Source organism: Lepisosteus oculatus, chromosome 3 (genome assembly GCF_040954835.1).
Source record: "Lepisosteus oculatus isolate fLepOcu1 chromosome 3, fLepOcu1.hap2, whole genome shotgun sequence".
Taxonomy (NCBI): domain Eukaryota; kingdom Metazoa; phylum Chordata; class Actinopteri; order Semionotiformes; family Lepisosteidae; genus Lepisosteus; species Lepisosteus oculatus.
The window spans coordinates 5138401-5153528 of record NC_090698.1 but is presented as its reverse complement, the minus strand read 5'-3'; the positions used below and the strand labels follow the sequence as shown (position 1 = coordinate 5153528).

Sequence of the window (15128 nt, the reverse complement as noted above, 5' to 3'; positions counted from 1 at the left end):
ACCTTTTGGATGTTTCCAAAATGTGGGCATAAAACACACAAAGCAAACAAATTACGAAACATTGAAATACCCTACTGCTGGTCTGCTCTTCACTTCAGCATTGAGCAAAAACCACCCTCCTTAATCTAATGCACATCATTGTTACACTCCACATTTACTGCATTCTCTGGCTCACAGTTTCTTCTGATTGCAGCTGAACACTTCTATCCCATTTTACTTGTGGTAGTAAATTGTATTTCTGAACATCATTCATTGTAATTTGCCTCCATCATATCCTGTGTTCTGTCAATGTCTGTCCTGCGCGCTTTTCCCCCCCCAGTGACGGTCTCTGCTCTTGCATGATGTGACATTTGGAGTTCTGCGAGGTCTGATGGAAACGGCTCTCTCCCTGCCTTTTCTTCTTTTAACATTCTGAGCCTGGTCTGTTAGGGGCCCCGAATTAAAGTACCAGTCAAATGGGATCAACGAGGTAATCGCCTCCGAGGGCTGGGTTTCATCGGCCCGGCGAGAGGGAGGGTCCGCGGAGCAGGGCGCTGGACAATAGCAGCCAGGAGCACCGCGGAGGCACGGGGGAGGGGCGGGGCGCGCCCAGAGACAGCCTGTGCCAATCAGCAGACACGGGGGTTCACGATCCCCGTCAGTCAATGCATGTTCCTAGCAGCTGGTGTCTGGTCACTTGGTCTGGTAACGTCATCCACCCCCACACACACACACACACTTTTCAGCGGTGGGTGTCTGCTGTGCTGGAAGAGTCAGGCGGCCAGAGCCAGACCCCTCCCCGAGGAGATGAGCGAACCTCGAGCAGCCGGGAGCACCCAGCCCTCCCACCCTCCTCCTCCTCCTCCTCCTGCTGCTGCTGCTCTCTGTCTGGCCTCAGATTTTTTTCCCCCCATCTACTTATTCCTTTTCGAGAGAGGTAACAGCAATCACCCTGGTGAGAAACAATGACTTCCTTTTCAAAACTGTAGCCTGCACTTGCTGTTCATTTTTCATGTATTCCTACATGCTTCTGCCTTTCTCCTGCTTCTGAAAGCACCCTCCTCGACAGCTTGTACCACTTCCTCCCACACATGACCCCTGGAGGCCTGCGGATCAATGGATGTCTAGCCAACTCCCTCATTTGAACCTGGACGCCATTCATGAGCTCCTGGAAAATAGGGCTGTTCAGCCCGCACTCCACAATCAGTTTTTTAAATCTCGGAGCTGCTCTCCAAGGTGAGCACTTTCTTTAAGAGGCTGATACTTAGCCAGGCTGCACTTTGGCACAGGATCCTCAGATCTATTGCTTTGCTGGGTATGGAGACACCCTGCTCGTCTGGTGCAGAGATAAGTAAATCTGACTGTATGTACTAGAATACGTGAAGCGGACTTTTATCTGATTTCTCCGTTAATGGGGGCAAATCTGGCATTCAGCACAAAAGAAAATACACTGTAATTAGGAATCCAGTTACAGATTTCAAGAAATCCTTAAATGAACTTCTAGCACATACAGAGAATTAGCAGGAAAAGTCTTCCACAGCTTTTTTTATACCCAGAGAAAAATCTGTTGCCTGTGGCTGAAGGCACACCAAGTGTAAAACGTTTCTGAAATTGAACATCATTTCACACGGGTCGAGGGCAAGCACAATAAAAGCCACATGCTGGGGTTGTGGAAGAGACTAGAGTTTTACTCGGACTTGGCCAGCGACACACATCTCAAGTAGGGGATTTTCTGAAGCCAAGCACTGACTGCTGAAAACAGCGAAAGGATTCCAGTCTAAGGCAAGCAGATCAATTAAATTTCTGACAAACCTAAGTAATTAGCAGACAAGTTATACTCCAGGGCCTGGAGTAAAAAGCACTGAACAAAGAGGGAAGAATTCCAGATAAACAGCAGCACAAAGCCAGCCAGTCAGCAGCTTTCAATTCACCATGAGTGCACTGGCAATTAAGCAGGTCACCAACAGGAAGTCCTCCTAATTCAGAATTCCATGCTCTCGCTAAAAGTTCTGGCTGAACAGCTAAAAGGGTGGACTGCAGAGCAGAGCAGCATCTTTGCACTGGGAATAGAAGTCTCCTATACATTACAGAGATGAATCTTCACATTTTCACAGCCTGTTAAGCACTTTTATCTCGTATCTTTTAAGCTGCCTAATGGAGTGTGAACTGGCTATTTTCCCCTTGTTGGAACGAAAAAAATACTCAGTTACAATTATATGGCAATTAGAGAATACTGAGCCACAGGACCCCAAGGGAAAGGGCTGGGGGCTCCAGGACACAACACTGTGGGGACAAAAACAAATTTAGCCCCTGGCCTGAAAGGACTGTCCCGGCCTTTGGGATAAAAACATACTGCTGTGTTCCTGCACAAACCTCAGCTATATGATTGAGTCTAAGTTTTAAAGGAGAAGGAGGTTTAATATTCAATTAATTTTAAACAGAAATCCTACATCTTTCACCGTGTTTCTTTTCTGAAATCAGAGGTCTACTGCATAAAGACTTTTTCATTATGGAAATGGAAATTTAGTCTATTCAGGGAACATCAACACAGAGCCTTTGCGAAGAACCCTCAGGTGTCTTGAAATTACAGCGCTCTCCTGATGTTCCAGTGCACCAATTTGCAGTTCCTTTTAAATCCTGCAGCTGAAGTGCAGTCACTCAGCTCAGTAATGTCCACAAAAGCATGGCACAGTCTTTTATAATCATACTTCTGCTTCTGAGCCACATTTTCTGTATGCATTCACCTCGTCACAAAATGTAGAATTGGTCATTATTATTAATTAGTCCAGCACATCTACTTAAGACGGTGTACAGTGCTCAGCGAAAGTATTTACCCCCTTCTGTCCCTAGTTGATTTTTTTTTCATTACAAATGAGATAAACACACCTTTGAAGTAAATATTTTTAAATAAAACTTGAATGTTCAAATTGAAGACTTTTAATATCAAGTTAAAACAAGTTAATATCAGCAAAAACTGCAAAAAAACGTAAAATATTTAGATTGCACAAACATTCACTCCCCTGAGTCAATATTTAGTGGAAGACCCTTCAGCGCCAACTACAAACAGGAGTCCTTCCGGATTAATAATGAAATACATATTTATGTTATTAATAAAACATGGGATACTACTCGCAATGAGCCGCACCACGAAGCAGAGCAGCGCAAGGTGTAAGCAGTCCCCTGCCGAGATTAACAGCAGTCCTTGGTGCATCACCAGGAAGCTCAGACACTGAACCATCTGGGGGTCGGCAGGAGGATATGAGACAGGCAGCCTGGTGGGGTTCTGGCAGCGGGGACCTGTGCACCCCAAGAAAGTGATGGAGATCATAGGGTTGAGATCACAGTCTCCATGGCAATTCTACCCCCACCCCATCTCACCAATGGTAAAACACCCAAGCAAAAAACAAAAAAAAGGAGATTAATAGCTCATGAACTGTGAACCAAACTGGTTGACTGACTGACAGAAAGACTGAGGAATGGGAACTGGATCAGGCAACACTGTCGGGGTGGCAAAAGGCACTTTGATCTTACTTTGGTTTGACCAGCTCCAGCTTAGAGTACAAGCTGCGATGATTACGGTGATCAACTGAACTGAAGCTGAGCTGAAATAATAGCTCTCTGCGATCTGCCAGGCAGATTGTCGGCAAAGTGAGGAGGGGCAGAGGTAGAGTGGGCCGCTCCACTGCCTCACAACTGCAGAGTTCTGGGTTTATGGATTGGGAAGCCTCCCTGCGTTTTTGTCAGGTGCTGCAGTTTCTTCCCACCTCCCAGAGACACACAGTTTAGGAAAGGCGGGATTCTCTAAATTCCTTTCCAGGGATTCAGGATTGTGTCAAAGAGATTTGCATGCTTGGGAAGAGAGGGGGTGGCACCTGTTCTTCTGTATTTGCTGTGGGACTACAGAGAAACAGACCCAAACACACAAGGTTCTGAACAGTCTCCTTTCACTTGTGGCCGTTCCGATACTCCAGAGCTGGAACCTATGGCATCAGTGCCAGGCTAGTCATGTTACATCACAGCAGGCAGCAAGAGAGTCAATTTTGTGTTTAATAATAGAACAGATCTGTGCATTGGGGACGATACAGCCTCTGCCCCCTGCAGGCTGTGTCCAAGTCTTCTACTGACACGCCACACACTTATCTTGTGTGGACACCAGCTCTTTTTGCAAGGCCTGCAGTTTTAAGGCCATATCTGAAAAGTTCTCTCCTAATATTCCGGTAAAAGGTAATTAGCGTTGCTCAAGTCTCTGAAGCCCTGACTTCCACTTCATGCACAATCCTACAATATTTGAAATCCATAAATGGGATGACAGGTGTAGCACATGCTGGGGAGCCCCTGTCCAGTCTGTCTCAAACCCCAAACCACTTGCTTCTAAAGACACTTGTGCTATTGTTATTGATTAAGTGATCAGAATATTTGTGTAACTCAATGAAATCTGGGCCTTAAAAGCTGAACGATATTGAGATTGTTTGTTCCAGGCGAGCTCTGAACTACTAACTTGACCAAATCATTGTGTTAATTGAACAGCAAACGGGGAGTCACTGCTTACCTATTGAGCCTGCAGGGCTGGGGCTCTCACAGGCCAAGGCTGGAGACTGCTGGTGGACGTTAAGCGGCACCATTTTGGCCAGGGAACTAAAGGACAACTTACGACAGTCACAAGTGCTTCTGTCTTTGACATATGTAAATGTGCTGTGCTGAAATACTCGCGCTTGCCTTTATTTTATTGAGATTTGACAGCTGGAATGCTTACAACTGGTATGTTTTAGTGCACTGAACAGGCTTCTACATATCCAGAGGTCTGGGTTTGGTGTGCTAATTTGTAATTGCCTATGTACAAAAGACTACAAAACACTACCTTAATATGAAAAGGTAGAGCTGCTACCGTCATGATAGCTGTTTGCGCTGTTCGACATGTGCTGGGCGCCTCGCTCCCATGCCCTCTGCTTGACGTCATGCAGCATCTGACCCTTGTTAATGCGCCTGTTTTTAATCCTGGCTCCAAGGAACAGTGCCCAGCTCCACCCTCCTCTTCTTCAGTTTTGAAAACCTTTTTATCTCTTGTTTGTACTGTTCAGACAGAAATGTGCACCCAGGCGAAGATCTTACCTTGTTATTAGATGTCCCACAAAGCAGAGATCACACAACTGCCCACGCTCATGTTACCAGTTTGCAGTTTTTCTATCACAAGGAGCACAAAGGAATCCAAGCTGAAGCAGAAACCCAGGAGCCCTTGTAGAGAATAAACACAGCGATTTCCTCCTGCTCTTGTTCCGTTACAAGCAGTACATCTGGCTATAAAAAGAGGTACTTAACCCCCCCGAACCTCCATCCTCCTTATTCAACCTCAACTGCATCTCCTGGGGCCCACTCTGTCACAACTGCACTACCTCGCCACATCGGTCCAGCAGCTGGAGCCTCGCATCAGCCCCAGCAGCCGAGCTCCGAGGACGGAGCCCGGGAAGGATTCGCTGCTCCGTGTCCATGGCAAGACCAGGTGTGTCAGTCATGCCAGCTTCGCCGCAGCTGTCGTTATTGTCGACAATGAGCCCAACCAGCCCAGAAGCATCTCACGTGAATGCAGCAGCTAAACCTGGGCTGGGGGGGGGTGCCGAGAACTGCAGCAGGGGGCTGGTATGGCTCTCTGGTAGACCCATCTGCTAGCCCCCTGGGGAAAGTGAATATGCACACATGCAACTCTCATACTGTGCTTCGTACTACACAAAGAGCTCATTTGCTCGAATGTGAGATACAAGTCAATCCAACATCAGATCAGAAGCTTTCTGCCAGTTTTGTTACCACCCCAGCTGCAGAGTCTCGTGTGCCAACGCTAGCCAGGAGTACCATCCTTTGTTTGCCAGTGGTCAGTCCACAGTGTCACGCAGTCTCTCTCAGGGCTTTTGCTCCACCCTTCCTTCTTTTGTCAACGCCTTTGAGACGATTTCACTACGCTGTTCTGCACTCTGCTCTGATCGTGGCTCACTACATCGAGCTCTTGAAGGGAGGTGCACCGTGCCAGGCAGTGAGTCCTGTGCTCCTAGAGAGGGGTGCAGGGTGTTGCAGTCCGACGAGGGCCTGGACAGATGCTGAGAATGGAGGGGAGATGAGAGGAGGAGAGCCCTGCAGTTATCAAAGGGAAATTTTAATCAGGAAAAGGGCATGTTTCCCTTTTCCGGATCAATCACACAGCCCAGTACTATGTCATGTCAAGATACGGTACCCATGTTTTCCACGTGTGAGCAAGCATGGTAAGCAAGACACTGAACACGTGGAGATTTAATCTATCCCTTTCACGGAAGCACAGGCAACATTGTCTTAAGAGCACCTTTAATGTGATTAACTTGAGCTAAGCAGCATCTCCAGGAGAATATTAACTCCGGTTTAATCACACCCTCGCGATGAGACTGAGAAGGCATGGAGCCGACCACAGAAGAAGAGCGTCCTGGGGGCTTGGCGGGGGGGGTGGCAAATTGAATAAAGCCCACGTCGTTCTGGGAGCATTGAGCTACTTTTAATTAAAAATAGACCCATTTTCCCAGCTTCTTTCAGCTTGGCTGAGCTGAGAGAATTCTGTCAATAGCCCCAACTGCCTCCTGGGCTGTGGGGTTTATGAGAGGGCATCTCTCCACTCCTGGACAACTGCGGGGTCTTTATCTGCGCTCCTAAAGGGTCTTTTTGTTGGCATGTTTTCAAGAGACTTCAAATATCATTATTGCATTTCATAACTGTCATAGAAGCTGCGGGAATGCTTCTCTAAGTCCACTCTTTGTGAAAGTGGCTCATTGGCATGGCATTCCTTTTTGAGAAGAGAAACTGTACCAAATCTTCATGTACGGATACTGCTCTGGTCTCCTACTGACATCAGACAAATGCTTATTGAGCAAAGTGATAAAGTGCTTCCTCTTGGTAATAAGTGATGGCTACTGCATACACTCATCTCTTACTGATGGGATTTTGCAAAGTTTTGTCTGATACCAGCTCAAGGCGAAACCGGATAATGTTGGGCAGCTGTCACTAAGAAGGTTCAGGAAGTAGTGGACGTGCCTGCAGCCTAACTGTGCATTTTTAAAAGGCTTTCCCCGTTGGACTTGGAATACAGCAATCCAGAGAGTACTGGATCCTGAAACAAAAGTATTCGGAACAGGTACTGTATGTCACTGGCTAACACATAAGGAGCAGAGATGTGGAATGGTCCATTCTTTCTTATTACGAACCTGTCTGATTCGAACTCACTCACTCACTGGTTAAGCCTTGGGATTATGGATCCTATGCTTCAGAGGTACAATGAAGACCCCAGTCAGAGCCACTCATCATTTGAACAGTTCTGGTTCCAGCATGCCCAAACCCGAGACCTACTGTATAGACTAACTCCGTTTCAACGGATTTAACTGTCCATGTCCTTGTGACGTCATTTATGAGCATTAATGGGCACAGGCAGCGGAGATTTCTAAATTTAAAAAAAGCATGTAACTTTAGAGTAACTTTGGAAAATTATCTTTAGCACATACCAGTTCATTGCACTTACTTTACTTTCCAGCACTCAGATTAAAAGAGAGGTGGAGGGAGGGGTTTGTGGTTCCCTGCAGAGGCCCTGAGACTACATTATTAAATTGTTATTTAAATTATGTGAACAGGAGCGGGTGATCACACATCCATTTCTTAATGTCTTCCCAATTCTTGATTCATCCTCAGTGATACATTTTCAATCTAAAACCACATAAAGCATCAGACTCAGCAAAACTCCAATTCTTCAATACAAGTTACTTCTCCAGCGGGATTAGCTATTCTGTTTTCTTGAGCATGTTTACTGTCACATTTTTACAACGTTTTTTTGCAACTTCAGAATTTATCAGAGTCTGGCAAGAAATATTAACGTCCAGCTAATTAGGGAATTAGACGGATGAAATAGCTGAAAAGGCTCGTCTGTGAGCAAAAGCCAGGAAACAGTGTTTTTTCTCTCTAGGAAGAGTCAGGATAATCGCTGGAGCACATCACCAAAGGCACTCCATCTCAGAGCTTTCATCATAAAAGCAGATTTGTTGTGTGGCTGTGAGTCAGGGGGCCATTTCACAGGATGCCATTCCTGTGTGTTCTAGTTCCCAAAGCAAACAGTGCTGGGAATGCAGAGGGATGGATGGGCCTGAGTGTCAGGTGTCTACAAACAGTCTCTGCAAGGTGTGTGGCTTGCCACATCGCCCTCCCACGGGGGCCCACATCACTCTGGCTGCTTACCTCTCCAGTACTGCAGGGAGCAACACTGCGATTACTATTTTCAACAGCCCATACGCCGTATACATACAAGTGCGTGCAGGCAGGCGTGGGAGGGCATGCATATTCACCCGCAACAAGGTTACCTGTGAAATGTACTTCAAGCACATGTGCAGTCCCTGTAAAAACCCACATCTGAAGACATGCGTGCATCTGTCCCCCTTCACTGAATTGCTCCACATGCATGCACACATGCTGCACAACACACAGATGACACCTGCCACAGGCCTCTGAGCATTGCCCTGTTAAGGATTTATTCCCCTGTCTGGGAGCGTGCAGTGTCTAACACCTCTCCATGAATGGCAGGCTTAATACTGCCTTTCCCCTTTTATAGCTACTGCAAAAAAGGCTCTGGCAGGGGGGAAGAGCTTACCCCTTACACAGACACACTTCAGAAACGGCTCTCAATGCTCCCCCCCACAGCGTCCACAGCCCTCTCAGTAGGAGTCCTCCTGCCTGACTCAAACACAGAGGGACAGCTATGAAATCGAGGCAGGCTGTCCGAGGCCTGGTTAAGCGCGCACCAGCGAAGACGGGAGAGCTAATCTGTTTAGTTCCATCCTTTCAGCGGATAAAAATAAACCCTGCCAAGAGAAACTGGAGCCAGCAAAGCCCCACGTCCATCTGCGATCAGCAAACAGGCCAGGGGACCAGTGCTCTGCGGATGGACAGCGAGGCCTGCAGGGTTTTTGAATTTGAACGCACCTGCGATCCTAGCTTGTCTAGCCCAACTAAGGTTTTGGCTCAATACGACCAATTTACCCCTTTTCTCCAGGCCCGAAGCAAGGGATCAGACCCACACAACCTCTAGAGGAACCTGCTGCTCTGAAAAAGAATCTCCCACCTGCAGCCCCCACTCTGACTCAATTCCTTACCCTGCATCTGTGCCCATCTTTCTCCACCCCACCCGGCCCCAGAGAGCTCACTGCAACCCCAGCTCACCAACCCGTCCGCAGGCCGAGAGGCACTTCCAGTCCCCGCTGCATCTGCAGCAAGACCCCGCTCTGGAGTGGCAGGGGGTACGCGCTGTAACTGGCCTGCAGGGCAAGAGGGCAGCCAAGCCCCGTGAATCACCCTCTCCTCCAGGAAGTGAGCACGCCTGACCCAGCCGGAGCCGCCGCTCAGGGAGAGAGCGCACGTCAGACTGCGCTCAGGAACGTGCAGCCTTGCAACGCCAGTGCTACAAACCGGATGGCAGAGCTATGGACACCCTAAGAGAAAGACTTCGCTTTTGTACGAGCATCCGGGCAGACCTGGGTTGAACACATGCCTCTCAACTTTAAATGTTACACCGAGTCCTCCTGGGGACACGTGAAACTCTCGTGAGTAGACATTTCAAAAAGGGTGGAGCTGACAGAAGCTTAATTCCAATCTAAATTGCATAGCAAAAAGTTTCATAACTCTGCACTTCTCCATGATAGTTTCTCAGCTGGGTTCTCCTTTGCATCCCTTGTGTGTGTCGTGTGTGTGTGTAAGGGAGGGGGGGCAACTTCCTTGCACTTCATCAGAATGCACACTTGTCAGAGCCCATTGCTATTTCTCCAACCTGCACACCAGCACTGACTTGTGCAGGAATGCAGCCCACACTGACAACATCACAAGCAAACATGAATGAAGCACTTTCTGTCAGCAGGCACGATGAGCCCGGCTGATCGCGCTGCAGGCACTGCGTCAGCGGCGAACTAGGCAGCAACACAGCTGCTGGAGAGTAAAGTTCGCACTACAGTGACATCAGGGCCGAGCGCTTCTGAATCCACATTACACTGCCTCTAGAATGTATCAGGGAGATTATTGATTGTGTGGGTTGAGGGATTAATCCGCGCAATTTCATGTTCCACCAGTTTCATATCCTGTAACAAGGACACCATGTCTGCCGGCTGTTGTTTCCGTTAAGATGGTTACTGCTGAGGCTAATTAACTTTGTCTGCGCAGCAACAAGAAGAAATCATGTTGAACCAGGAACACGGTCACATGGGAGCAGAAGGGCAGAAGGAAGACGACAAGTGAGAAGAGGCCGATCTTTCTTGAAGGAAACGAGGGTGTTGGCTTCGACCAAGAGGCAGGGCTGCTTGTTCCAGACACCCACCACCCTTTGTGCACGAGAGGGCCACCTGTTCCCACTCTTAAACAGCCTTCCACAGGGTTCTCACTTTCGCTTGTGTTTCACGGCCCTTATTACTAGCCCACCCACAAATCCCAGACCTGCCCCTTGGGAGCGCACCCAGTTTAAAGGAGGAACCCCTTGGGGAAAATCGAAAAAGGTCAAATGCAAATGACCTTTTTTTCCATGTCACCATGGTGACTGCAGTATTACTGGCACACATGGCTTGCACTACACTCCTTTGTATGACTTCCATCATCATCATCCACCTCCTTTATTAAGCCATCTCTCTCTCTCACAACCGTGACTTCTCCCTCCTGTGAATAAAGCCTTCTTCAGGGAAGGAAACACACAGTGAGGACTCGGACAATGGAGACCCCCGGTATATTTGACAGGAGGACACAGTGTCTACACTGCCCGATTCCCCCATGAAAACTAAAAGCCAGCCAGGTGAAAGCTAATTCTCATCAGAGTCCGGCTAAACTCTTCTCCCCGATCCCATCTCTGTGTCCGACTTACACTTCAGTTTTCACGGTCCCTGTGGTCACTTTATTTTACTGGACTGGCGTGTTAGGATATCGATTGGTGTTGGTTATTTTTTTGCTTTCTGTTTACATTTAATCTAACCCTATCGGCACTGTAAGAACCTCTGGGCAAGGACGAGGGTGTCTGCTCAGCACAGAATAAAAGAGCTTGTCCTGAAACCTCCTTTGGTTCCTTCAGCGCTTCCCGCCTGAAGCCTCTTTCCCCGTTTACCTCGCTTCTGTCCTCACCTGGGCGCCCCCGCGCCCCTTTCCAACCCCTCCTTCCCCACCCTCTTCCCACTTCTTTAAAACAAAAAGAAACGGGGGTCCGTGGCGGAACTGAGGACCACCCCTCCGACTCTCGCCGGCAGCGGAGAGGAAGAGAACCCGTTTTCGCACACGGGGAGCCGCAGGTGTCTGGGGGACAGGCTTCCCAGATCCCGAATTCCCCCCCCCCAAGCGAAAAAACGCCCAGGCCCGGGCTTGACAGACTCCGGAGAAAGCCCAGGGGCAGGACGTCTCCCACGTTCTCCCCTCGCTGGGGGGACCGGAGGGGGCAGGTTTCTTCCGGCAGGACCAGGCTCGGGCCAGAGGCCTGCAGACCCTCTCCCTGCGGCCTGTCTGTCTTGCCTTCACCACCACCCCCCTCCACACACACACATTTCAGCTTTCAGCAGCTGTGCTTATTTATTTCCTAGCACAGCCCGGGGAAGGAAGTTCTTCAAAGCAGGAGTGCTCTTACCAGGCTTTATTGTCTGAGGGGAGAAGAGAGGTGGGGGCCGAATCCAGCTCACACAGATCGCACACAAACACACTGAATGAACGTTCCCAGGAAGCCCGCGCTAAGACCAAACAAACTGCACCAGATTGAACAAGAGGATGTAGGTGTAAATGTCCACCTGTTTTTTTTTTTTTAATTTCCACCTTCCCTGTTTCAGGAAACCTAAACAATCCCGCACTGATGACACGCCGGGTTATTGAAGTGCAAGTGCTGTACGCGAGAACGCCTGCAGTCAGCACAGGGCACAAACAAAACGTAATGAAACGTAAACTTCGAAAGATTTCCACCGTATCTACGCAAGGCGACCTGTGAACTATCCGAGAGCCATGCTTCTGAGAAAGGAAGGGAAAAAAACGCAGGCTTTTAACTCCACCGCACCACATCTGGGGGAAAAAAAACACACACACGCATCTAGATCTTGGTATTTTTTTGGGAAACCATGAGGATAAATCAGCTTTAGGAAAAAACGCGTGTTGTCCAGACCCAGGCATTCAAGCAGGCGTCGACTGTTCATGCTATGCAGTAACCATACGCCGCTGGAAATATGTTTGGAATATTTTTCCTGACACAGACGGGGGTAGCGCCTAGCGATGCCTTAAAAAAAAAAAAACCCAAAACTTTCGTGTCTGGGTACCGTGCCCGCTCCGACGCCCCACTCCCGGGTGCAGGATGCTGCCCTGTGCGCCGGTGGTGACCTATATTTCCCCACGGAGGGCGGTCTCCATGGTTTCCGAAATGACCGATTCTCTACGGCCTAGCTCGGTCCCCCGAGCTGTCAATACCGCGGCACGGCACGGCACGGCACGGCACACCGTTACCCTGAGCAAGATGCTCGCCTGATATAAAGAGAGAGATTTCAGGGCGAAGCTGCAGCGATCAAAACCTCGGACGTCGGCACGTCTCGTTAGCCACGGAGTTTAATGATACGCTATTCAGAAATCAGACAGCGGAATTGTACACTGCCAGAGTATAAAATGTCGATATGCACTGTATGGGTTTTTTGGGGGGGGTATTTGCGTACGTAGAAAGGCTCTTTTATTGGATCAGAACAGAGAACATGACGGATCAAAGAACTTCAGAAACCTTGGTAAGGGATACATTGAAGTTACAATCTTTAATCCCCAATGTTTTAAAAAAAACATTTGTTTATTTCTGGAAAGATGAGGGTTAATATATATAGTCATTTTAAACACGAAAAGCTTCCAAGACACATTTCTGTTCCATTTTTTTTCCACCGCTCCTCGGTGGCAGCAATTTAATTGTGCACACGTACAAATGTTGTACAGTTTGTCTCCATATGGCCGCTGTTCTCCGCTCAACCAACCGAGATCCGGCGCTACACGAGTTACGGAGACATCCTCCTCTCCCGACCCCATCTCACACCAGTCCATGAACACGCCTGGTAAAAACACAGTATTTCTCAGACGCTTCGCACAATCTTATCTCGGGAACCAATTCATTCCAACCCGATCCGATACGGCAAAGACAGTCTCCGCAAATGCGAAGAAAAATGTTGTTGCCCACCCCCGATTACCTCCTCTCACAAAACAACGCGTAACCCCAAAATCCAATGCAATCTCTTGAACAAAATATCAACTCACCGTCAAAAACCAGCAGCTGTCCGAGGTCCGTAGCGCCTTTTTTTTTGTTGTTTGCAATCCCAAAACGGCGTAAATTGGGCAAAATGGATGTTACTGCTTTTGGCGAGGGGGGAGGTGGGGAGGGGAGGGAGGAAGAAAGAAAAGTAGCAGACAATAATTAATAACCAGTCCTGAAGCGGGTCGCCTATTTTAGCACGCCAAGTAATGAAGGGAGGAGAGAGGGGGGAAAAAAAAAACCTCGGCGACTCTACAGCAATCCGTGGCGCTTTTGTTGTTGTCTGCCCAGTCTCTGGCGTCCAGATTTTGTTCCACTCTGGGCTCCACCCGCGAGCCCAGCCTCAGCGCGAGCCCATTGGCACAGACCGCCGCCACATGCAAATCGAGCCCCATTGATGCTGAATGCGCTCCGGAGGTGCCCGGGGGGGGGGGGGGCGTTAACCCGTGTGTGGACGGAACCCGTCTCCGTGGTGGCCGTGGACGTCAAGTGCAAAGCGTGTGTCCAGGCTTTCCCCCCCGGACTCAAAATGACAGCTGCCTTTCGAGAGCGGAGACTAACCTGGAGAAACGTCAGAGTTCCCCCCTCCCCCGAAATATGGTTATTTCTCTGGATTCTCAATGCTTTACAGTGCGAAACATTTCCCTACTATTATACTTTTCAATGGCTTGTTAGCTAGACAGTGTACAATAATTGTACCAAGCTCTAAATTGGTTTCTCCTCGGGCTTTGTTTTGCCTCGAAAAGACTTACACTTCATCCGACTCTGCGCTGTACCTGCTAAATTTTCATATTTGTGCCTGGCTCACGTGAGAAAAGTTTCAAGCAGAGGACGAGATGCAACGTATCCAGTGAGCACGACGAATGCACTTCTCTTGAAGTCGCGGAAATATCCTGTGCCTCATGATACCCCTCGCTTTCCCCTAACAGCCAGCGTGCAATAGAAACGCGTCCCGATTCAACTGTTAACACGTTTACTCCCTCCAAAGCGCCGCAGGGGCGAGAAACGCGAACGCCGGAGCTCAGCCCGTATCAGCTCGGGAGCCCGGCCGGCTGGGCCTCTTCTCAAACGCGACCTGAGAGACGGGCTGTGAGGGTGTACAGCGGACCTGTCTGGGGGAAGGCACTGGGGTCGACGACAGAACAGGTCGTCAGTACGCTAGGGTCAAAGAAAACATCGTAGGAGCAATACTGCATCTATAACGCTATAGTGGTTTAAAGACTAAAAACACACAGCGTTCCTTCTGCGGCTGGCAGGGCGCCCTCCAGTGCGTGTTTTTTTCCTTCATACGATGACCGTGAAGAACGTGCAAACCTGTCCTCGATTTTCTTCGAGTTTGTCCCTCAACACTATCACACCCAGCAAAACAATGCCACGCTGTCCAAAAAATGACCCACTGCTGGAGCAGAGATGACTACAACTGGAGACCACTCATATCCTCCGTCTCCGACGTCCCCCAGCGCCTCCCACACAGAGCTTCTCCTCTAATCCACACGCCTGTCAGCCATCACCCTCTCCGAGCACAGGCAGCCAGGCAGGCGACTGACCCGACTGACAAAGGCACACATGCATGGGAACCCCCATGTGCACCCAACCCCAAAGGGTAATTCTCCTTCCCAAAAGATCTTAAGAATGACTTCACTGACACCCCTCACCCAGACCTCCGGAAGGGCTCAGCAAGGAGACCAGTGGGCCCTTGTCAGCTGCACAACCAGCAGCCCCAAGGCACAGAACGGGCCCAGGAAGTGGAGAGTCTCGGTGAAGGACTTGACTACTGTATAACTGGCGTGGGCCAGTGTGGCACCACCCCACTGCGCTTCCCAGAAATCACAGGTGCCAGGGACTCCCAGCAGGACTCAAACTGGCAAACCCCAGAGCT

At 49.1% G+C, this 15128-nt stretch overlaps 1 protein-coding gene across 2 annotated transcripts in view; it reads right to left on the bottom strand.

Annotated features, from left to right (window-relative positions):
- numbl (NUMB like endocytic adaptor protein) overlaps positions 1–13654 on the bottom strand; it is a 54690-nt gene extending 41036 nt beyond the window's left edge. For both annotated transcript variants that reach the window (XM_069186355.1, XM_069186357.1), the window contains exon 1: positions 13255–13654. The gene's annotated coding sequence lies outside the window, so the exon portion shown is untranslated. The remainder of the gene's footprint in view (positions 1–13254) is intronic.
- Positions 13655–15128: the final 1474 nt, after the last annotated feature.